Below are 10,225 nucleotides of genomic sequence, written 5' to 3'. Positions count from 1 at the left end.
ACTCCAGTGTCACTGCCTCCACATCAGTGACATAATTTCTTCTGTTGCTAGAGTAACAATAATTCTATAGTAGAATACCAGTAAGCCCACTGTAGTCCATATTTTATTCCCCAGTCCTGAGGATCCTGGGATGGCGATGCCCACTCCACCTCTCAATTGACAGGGGCTTTGATCCCACAGGGCTAATGGGTGGGACTTTCCTGCCTACAGCTCTAGACTCAGTTCCTTGGTGTGGTGGTTGCCCATCCTCACCTTCCAGTCTGCTGACCTGGGTAAGTGCAATGGACTTGAGAGTAGGTGCTGCAACTCCGCTGAGGCTCAGGGCCTAGCTGGCACATGGACAGCCCAGAGATGCAAGTCTCCTGGGCATACACCAACCCCAGCACCAACCACAGGTTCAATAAAAGGGACAGAAGAGGCATGTGTAGAGAAGTCACATTTGAGTCCAATTCCATCACACTTAGCACAAATTCCAAAGTAGGGCCCACTGGCAAGGCACCAAACTGTGGAGCCATCTGCCATAACTGTAGGACCTTGGTGTCTCCATAGCCCTCAGGAGCACCACTATTTGGGGTTGTATCTACTTTGGCTGTCTAAGAGATCCTGCTGAGATATGCATAAGTGAGACTGCTGTGATGACCTCCTGACTCATTTTGAAGTCTCTTAGCCATGTAAACTCATTTGTCTTTACCATTTCCCCCTTTTATTCAAGGTCTTTTTCCAGTTGCATCACCAGCCGGTGTTTGGTAGTAATCCCTCCGCACAAGGGAGGCTTATCCCCTGTAGTCATGTCCCACACTGGGGGGAAGGTAATGCATTTATATGCTAAGTTTGGCCTAGAGAGTGGCCACATTTGAGCAACAGGGAGTTCTCAGGAGGTAACTCTTAGGCTCCTTGCAACACTAGGCTAAGTTGAAATTTCGAGTACAACAGACTCATAAGCATAGTCATCAGTTATCAAGAGCCCATCATTGGACCATCCTTCTTCACTGGTCATTGTCCCTGCACTTGGGGAGTTGTTGCTGTTTCATTGAGGAATGTGGCAGAGCTCCCCAGCATGGGAACCCAGCACTCCCTGAGTTGTCATGTGACTCTGCCCACTATGTCAATACCCAATGAACATCCATACATATCTATGTACCCTAAATGCATGCCCAGACGAACTCTCTCCCATGCATCCCCCATCAAAGACAATTCACATCAGTGCTGATCCTCTCCTGCCATAATTGAACCCCTCTGTGATCCAAACTTCTTAAAAAATGAAGCCTAATATATTGCCAAATTCAATTAATAGTAAAATGAAATAGTAATGATAGGTTTAAACATTAGAAATAAAATACATAATAATTTGAAAAACTAAAATAATGCTAAATTTTCTGTATGCTGCTTTTGTATCCAGCAATCATGCTCTTACATGTTCTAGGTAGATAATTATCTGTTTAAAAAATTAGACAGTTTTGTCTCTTCTTTTCATATATTTATGCCTTTTTTTCCTCATTATTTTTCTTGTCCTTATTTGCTGACTGGGACTTAGAATACAATATAGAGTATAGATGATATTAGAAGACATTCTTGTCTTGTTTCTGACCTTAATGAAGATGCACTGAAAATTTCACACTTCAAGTATGATATTTTTTGATTGATAACTTTCGTCAGATTAAGGAACTTCCCACATACTCCTATTTTTTAAGGGAACTTAAAATCACTGAGCTACCCACTGGATATCCATGGCCAAAAGAATGAAAGAGGACCCCTATCTCTCTCCCCATACAAGAATCAACTCAAAATGGATGAAAGACCTAAATGTAAAAGCCAGGACCATAGAACAACTAGAAGAAAATGTGGGGAAACATCTTAAAGACCTTGTGGTAGTTAGTGGTTTCTTGGACCTTACCCCCAAAGCACAAGCAGCAAAAGAAAAAATAGATAAATGGGCCTTCTCAAAAGTAAATACTTTTGAACCTCAAAGGACTTTGTCAAAAGGGTGAAAAAGCCACTGACTCAATGGGAGAAAATATTTGGAAGTCACATATCCCATAAAGGTTTAATATCTATGATACATAGGAAGATGCTACAAGTCTACAATAAAAAGACAAACTACCCAATTTAAAAAATGGACAAAAGACTTGAAAAGACAGTTGTCCAAAGAAGAAATACAAATAGGAAAAAAACACATGAAAATATGTTCAGCATCACTAGTGATTAGGGAAATGCAAATCAAAACTACAATGAGATATCATTTCACACCTATTAGAATGGCCACTATTAAAAAGACAGAACTACAAGTGTTGAAGAGATAGGAATGTTTGTTCACTGTTGGTAGGAATGTAGAATGGTACAGCCACTGTGGAGGACTGTTTGGCAGTTCCTAAGGAAGTTGACTACAGATTTGCCATGTGACCTGGCAATACCCACTACTAGGCACACGCCCAGAAGTACTGAGAGCAGTGACAGGGACAGACACCCATACACTGATGTTCATAGCGGCATTATTTGTGATTGCTCAAAGATGGAAACAACCTAGGTGTCCATCAACCAATGAATGAATAAATTGTGGTGTATACACATGATGAAATATTATGTGGCTGTAAGAAGAAATGAAGTTATAAAGCATATGACAACATGGATGAACCTGGAGGGCATTATGTTGAGTGAAGCAAGCCAGACTCAAAAGGAGAAATACTGCATGATTGCGCTATTACGAACTAAATATATTGTGTAATCTCATGGAGTTAATAACTAGAATATGGGTCACCAGAGAATAGAATGAGGTTAGAGAATGGAAACCTGAGGGTGTTAACTTGGGCAGAATTGGTAAAAAGAATGTGTGCTAATCTTTGGACATGAATAGAAGAGGTGAAAGCCCAACATTATGTCTGTAACTAGCAGTACTATTATGTAGGCATGAAAGTGGTTTAATGGGAAAGTCTAAAGTCATATATCTTACTAAAAAGAAAGCTAAAAATTGTAATATGGAACTGTATAGTATAGAAAAACCAAATGTGAAATATGAATATGGGTAAAATTACATATAGGACCGTTTTCTTTGAAATTGAACAAATGTATGTTAACGCTACAAGATGTTAATATCAGACCAAAAAAACTCCCACATTATGCTAAATGAAAGAAACCAGACACAAAGTACTACATATTGTATGATTCCATTTGTATAAAATGTAAATATAAATCAATTTATAAAAATGAAGTTAGATTAGTGGTTATGTAGGACTGGGGAAGGACTGCTAGAGGGTGTGGAAGTTTTCTTTTTGGAATTATGGAATTACGCAATTTGAAATTATGAACAATTATGAAATTGCTCTAAAATTTTTTGTAGTTATGTAAGCACAACATTGTGATTATACTAAAAGCCGTTGATTATATACTTTGGCTAGATCATATGGTATATGAATACATCTCAATAAAACTGCTTAATAAATAAATAATTGTTTAAGATTAGCCAGAAATAGCTGCTATGTACAGCAGGGGAAGCATAGAGGGATTGAGGGGTGAAGAATTTTCTTGTTTGTTTATTTATTATTATTATTGTTGAAATAATGAAAATGCTCTAATGATGATTGAGGTTATGAATGCACAACTATATGATTATACCAAATACCATTGATTGCACTCTTTGGATGAATTGTATGCTTTATTAATATGTACCAATAAAAATGATTTGTTGAAAAAATAAAATCATAAATGTTGGTTGGATTTAAATTAAGTGCTTTTTTTGCATCTATTGAGATGATAATATATTTTCCTCATTTAATCTGTAATATATTATGTGAATAGATTTTCTGATATTGAAACTTGAATTCCTAGAATAACCCTATTTTAAAAATTACACATTGCCAAATATGATTGGCTAAGTTTTAGGCTTCTGTATGTATGGTGATAAATAATATTAGTCTAAAATTTTCTTTTTTTGAACCACCCTTATCTGGTTTTGGCATTAAAGTTATACTAATCTCATAAAATTAGTTGGGCTACTTTTCCTACTTTTTTTATTTGCTCAAACAGTTTGAGAGGGTTTAATTTTTCTTTTAAGTTGTTAGGAGTAGCAACAATTAGAATGGAGTAAGGATAGGAGACTGACGATCAGTGTAGTTTATTTGATTGTTATTTATTCAGGCTTCCTAATCTTTATTTAATTTTGATAATTTGTATTTTTCTAGAAAATTATCCATTTTTTCTATATTTTCAATGGTTTAAATACTGTATATATTTAAAATAATGTTTTTAATAGTGTCCCTTTAAAAAATTCTTAAAATTATCTCTTTCCCTCTTTGCCTGTTTAATCTTGCTAGCCGTTTTTGTTTTGCTGATTCTTGCTAATATTTCTTTTTTTCCTATGTCATTAATTTATGTTTTTAATTTTATTTCCTACTTTTTCCTGTCATTAGGTTTAATCTGTTCTCATTCAGGCTTAGGGAAACATTTAACTCAATTATTTTCAGTGTTTCTTGCTTTTTAATAAAGAAATTTAAACCTGTGGAGTTACCTCTAGGTCTTGTTAGCTGCATCCTACACATTTTAACATGTTTAGTGTTTCTTATTGTTATTCAGTGCTAAATATTTCTTAACTTTCACTATGATGTTCCTTTTAAACAAAGAGTTATTGAAGAATATGTTTAAAATTTTCCAAACATATTTTAAAATTACGTTTTTGTTAATGGTTTATTAAACTGCATTGATGTTACAAAACACAGTATCTATGATAATGATATATTTAAACTTACTGTATGGATATATATAGGATTATTTCTACCACCTTATTTTGTATTTTAATTTTACCACCCATTTTCTCTATTTTTTTTTTCCTACTCTCTCTTGTCTTCTTTTGGATAAAGTTTTTCTTATTCTCTTTTCTTTGAAAGCTGTACCCTGCATATCTGTTATTTTATTTACCATTAAAATTTTAAATATTCATACTTAGCTATACATTTTCTAATGATGTCTAAAGTTAGCATTTCTGTTCTCCAGAATACAATATGGACCTTACCATGTTTAAGGCATGGAAATGTCTCATCCCACCCCATTTGGTTTTTGTGGTCTAGAGATTTACTTTCCCTTAAAAAGCCCTGGAAAACAGTTTTTAAAAAATTGCCTACTATAGATTATAGGTGCCAAGATATTTTATCACTTTGTGAGCTCACAATTTTTGCATATATCCCTTTCCTTTCCTCTGGGATCATTTGCTTTTCCTTGATGAAGTATATCCTTTAATTGCTCATTTAGTGAAGTTCTCTGGGTGATATTTTATTATAGGTTTTATATATTTAAAATATCTTTATTTTGCCCTCACTCTTATGTGATAATGTAGCTGGGTAGAAAATACTAGGTTATCGGTTATTTTCCCTTGTCAATTTTGAAGATATTACTTTATTGTCTTCTGGCATTTGTTACTGCTGGTGACACATCTACTGTCATTCTGATTATTGTCAATTGCTTTCAAGATAATCCAATTGTTTCTCTTTGTTGTGATTATGTGTGACATTATTTTTAATCTATTCTGCTTATTAGTCAAAGTGCACTTTTGGGTGGAATGGGGGAGAGTGAAGATCACTGTCCATGTGGTGCAACAGTGCTCCAAAATGTATTCACCAGGTGCAGTGAATGTGCCACGATGATAGAAGAGGTTGTTGATGTGGGAGGAATGGGGTGGGGTGGAGGGGAGTATATGGGGACCTCATATTTTTTGAATGTAACATTTAAAAGAAAATAAAGAAAAAAAAACCCAGAAAAACAAAAAACAAAGTGCACTTTTGATCTGAGTACTCATGTTTCCTTTAATTATGGGTGCTCTCATCTTTTTATCCCTTCAAAAGTTATTCTTTCTTCAAATATTACTTCTTACACATTCCTTCCATTCTATTCGACTGAAATTCCTATTAGATGTTTAGTGGAGCTTCCATTTGTTTAACTACTTTTTCGTATGTATATATTTGATCTCTTTGTCTCTCTGTGTTGAATTTTGAGTTAATTTCTCAGTACTTTATTCAAGTCTTTAATTTTCTCTTAAACTGAACTCAGTACTAATTTTGTTTTATGTTTTATGTTTTTATAATTTATTGCTCTTTTTTAATGGAAATCATTTATTTGTTTTTATTTGAACATTCTGAGCATATTTTTAGTCTTCATCAGACTATTTCATAAATTAATTTCATCTGAAGTAAATTAATGTTTTTATTACCTAGTCCTTATTAGTCTTAATTTCCTCAAATATTTTGGAATTTTGGTATGTAGGCTCATTTGCAGTTGGAAGACTCCCCCAGACCCCCATGGTGCTCAGTTCTCCCTGTCTACCTGGCTTTACCTGACCTGGCTCCCCATGTACCTCTATCCAAAACCAGAATATATAGTGGCATTTTGAGAACCTGCGCCTGAGGCGACATTGCAAGGAGCTGTTGCAGATCCAGTTAGTGAGCCAGCAGGAGACGGTCAGGAAATTGTATTGGTATCTGTAGACTTTTATCTCACTAAAAGTGTAGCTCATGGTGTTGGTCAGTAATAGTTTTCTGAGCCTTCTTTTGCAAGTATGGTCAGAGGCTAATGATATGAAGCCTTGAGAATGAAGTTGGAAATAGAGAAAGAGCCCAACTTTGCTCCCAGCTTTAAGTGTAGAAGCTGTCATATGTTCACCAACTCTAGCATGCTTAGAGCTTTATGTTTCTTTTGTTGTTTTTGATCTACAAAGGTGTTTATTATATATCTTTGCCCAGCTCAATCTTTTCTATTTTCTATTTTATCTCTTTTTTATGAGGTTGGAGGCGTGGGTGTGTGTTAAATTTGAACTCTCTGCATCATCTTGACTAGAAATGTTGCTTTATTTAAGTAAGGAAAATAGGAGCGTGGGATCATCTTCATCAGAAACTAAAGAGAGAGAACCAGACTCGGCCCAATGGATAGGGTGTCTTCCTACCACATGGGAGGTCCACAGTTCAAACCCTGGGCCTCCTTGACCCGTGTGGAACTGGCCCATGTGCAGTGCTGATGAGCGCAAGGAGTGCTGTGCCATGCAGGGGTGTCCCCGCATAGTGGAGCCCCACGCACAAGGAGTGCGCCCCGTAAGGAAAGCAGCCCAGCGTGAAAAAAATTGCAGCCTGCCCAGGAATGGTGCCGCACACACAAAGAGCTGACACAAGATGACGAAACAAAAAGAAACACAGATTCCCGGTGCCACTGATAAGGATAGAAGCGGTCACAGAGAACACACAGCTAATGGACACAGAAAGCAGACAACTGGTGGGTGGGGGAAGGAGAGAGAAATAAATAAAAAATAAATCTTAAAAAAAAAAAAAAGAAACTAAAGAGAGTTAACAGTTTTTCAAATGGGGGAATAAAGTGGAAATTTTGTTTTTGTCTTCCTAAGCATTATTTCTTATATTAGGTAACCCCAGTTTTCCTTTGGAAACTTCCTTTCCCCTGAGACGTTAATAAATATGGTTTAGGATTTGACTCTTCCTACTCCCATAGCATCTGTATGTGGTTCACAGCCTGTCCACATTGGTTCAGGGATAAACAGAAAATCCAAATTGTCCAATGAGATCCTTCCCTCTTATTTTTCCATTAGGAAAGAGATATGCTTTTCTTTTCACAGCTTTAGATCCCAAAATTCTCACCTATAAAATAGGGGTTAATAATATTGTCTGTTTCAGAAAGAGTCAGGAATTAGAAGTAAATGAGACAAAGCAAATTCAGTATTTTGCGTAGAGCCTGGACATGTTGGCTATTATCACCATCATTGTTGTTATGATTCCAAATGAAATTAAGGGGAGGGGAAAATCATCTTGGATTGGCCTGGTCTAAGAACAGTTCATGCAGAAGATGAGATTTGAAGTGGATCTTGAAGGATAAGTAGGTTTTGAATGGAGAGGAATAGAGAAAGAGAGCATTATGTGGAAGTAGAAGAAAATAAAGTGGCAGAGGGATATGAGGAATTGCAAGGAGGAGGGTCAGCTGCATGTGGAGAATGGAATACATGTTAAGAAGCCTGAACCAAGAAGCTGGGACATTGTTTGGCAGGTATTGAGAAGGCAGGAAGGCTTTAGATTGGAACATAACATTACTGAAGTGGGATGCCATAATTTTTAGAGCAAATTTGTGATTTGTACAAAACTACAGAGCAATTTTAATGGCTTATGAACTCCCTGTGGTTGGTTAAGCCTGAATCCATTTTACTATAATTTACCATAAGGAAATATGACATTGAGGGGACTCAAGCAAGAGGTGGGTAAACCAGACCTAGTTTCCTTTGAGATATCTGAAGACAAGGCAGTAAATGGTGAGACTGGAGTCAAAATCATTCCTTTTGGCAAGAAATGCGTTCCAAGGTTGCTACAATCATCACTATTCTGTATTATTGCCCAAACCTGATCCCATGCATCAATTGGCATTTTTCATCACACTAGTGCTATTGTTTTACTTATATTCAGTAATGTACATCCATTTCATTACCTACCTGGTCTCTCTGGGCATTTTTGAGTTTGTGACTCATGAGTTAAACCAATTTCTCTTTTTTCTCTTCTGGACTTTTAATTTTTACAGGTATTTCTTCTAGGTATTCTAAGACAAGCTAAAAGAGCATTAATTATCTGAAATACTGAACAGCTGATGTCAGGCCAACTCTTGGTTATAACTCATGTATGCTACCTTTCTTGGCCTGGCTAATTTTGTGCATTCATTGAGAAAAGGGATCTGCCAGGAGTTGTTTTCTATCTGATGGCAGGCCAACAGATGCCATGAAATCATGCCAACCTGTGCCAAGCTATCACCTCTGCACTCCTGTTTATCAGGAGGTTCATTGTGCAAGTTCCCTGTCTACTATTACATCATCATTTACTTGTTCAGACAGATAAAGGTCCATGCCCAGATGAACAAAGTCTTAAGAAGGTGCTATTTTTACCAAATTCCCTAAGCCGCATATGAGTGACAAATATTTCCATAGGATTAATGAATAGGTGTTTCTGTCTCCTCCACCCTTATTAAATACTAGCTTTTTCTTTAATACTTGGAACTATGTTGAATTTGTGGGTGAGAAGCATTTTCCATATGTAATGGATCCAAGGACATTTTAACCTATTAGATTTTGTTGCATATATTGGTCACTCTTTTAGAAGGATTGTTTCCAAACTAACCAAGAATCAGAAACCCTGAGACTCTGGGACTCCTTCATTTGAATATTTTCATATTTTTAAAGTAATACACATAAAGCTTTTTTCTTGATAAGATCAAGAATTGACCAAGAGAATTATGTAGCTTTAGCCATCCTTGTTTTTTATCATTTGCCAAGAAATTTCTTTAGCTTCATAGAAACCACATAGAAACCAAATGACTTGGTTTTATTTCCACTTCTCTAGGCAACAAACCAATTTTTCAGTTTCCATGGACACCCAGTTGAGCAACAGTAGTTAGATCTATGAAAACTACTATCTGACTTGGAGTCAGATGGTGGTGTGCCCTTTGACACTGGGATGGCAACTTAGGTTTGCTCTTCTAAGGAACCGTTTAGGTACGCTATTGCACGTAAGCACCTGGGGCAGAGCCAAGCTACTGTGCTGGGGTATGTTACCAGTTTCTTGATTTGTGAAGGATAACAAATTATTATGAATATTGTCTTGATATCTGGTAGACATATAGCTCCAAAACAAGACAGTGGGAATGATAATAAAACAGGTCTGGTTGAAATAGATTTACTTTCCATTTGGCTGAAGCAAGAGACCTTACATACTTATTGGTATGTTAACTCGCTTTAGAAATAATACATTTTTGGAAATCCTTGCAGAAGCCCAAAATATATTTGAAATGAGGCTTACGATTTAGTATGTGTAAGGATAGTTTCAAATCTAAGCTGTAACCAGAAAACCTGACCTTTCAGGCTCAACAAAAATGTAAGAAAAGATCAAATGGAATTGCTCTGTGTCATGTACTAGTCTTTCAGGCCTGTTTCCTTCTAACCTAGGACAGAATGAGCAGTTATTTTAAAAGATGAATCTTGTTTCCAGGTTTTGAATATGTGGTTTTAATCTCTTGTTTGCATTTTGTAAATTTCTACTTTCTCAATTGCCCCTAAATTAACAAATTAAAACTGAGTCTTGGAGGCCATTAACCCACTATTGGAAATGTTGAAAAAGAAAGGCATTGAGAAACAGTGAAAGTTATACTTTAATTTGCATTAGGGGACACAATTCTGCCATAAATGTTCTAGACCATTATAGTTAAGTCA

The sequence above is a fragment of the Dasypus novemcinctus genome, chromosome 5 (genome assembly GCF_030445035.2).
Source record: "Dasypus novemcinctus isolate mDasNov1 chromosome 5, mDasNov1.1.hap2, whole genome shotgun sequence".
Taxonomy (NCBI): Eukaryota; Metazoa; Chordata; class Mammalia; order Cingulata; family Dasypodidae; genus Dasypus; species Dasypus novemcinctus.
Note: the sequence above shows the minus strand (reverse complement) of the source record.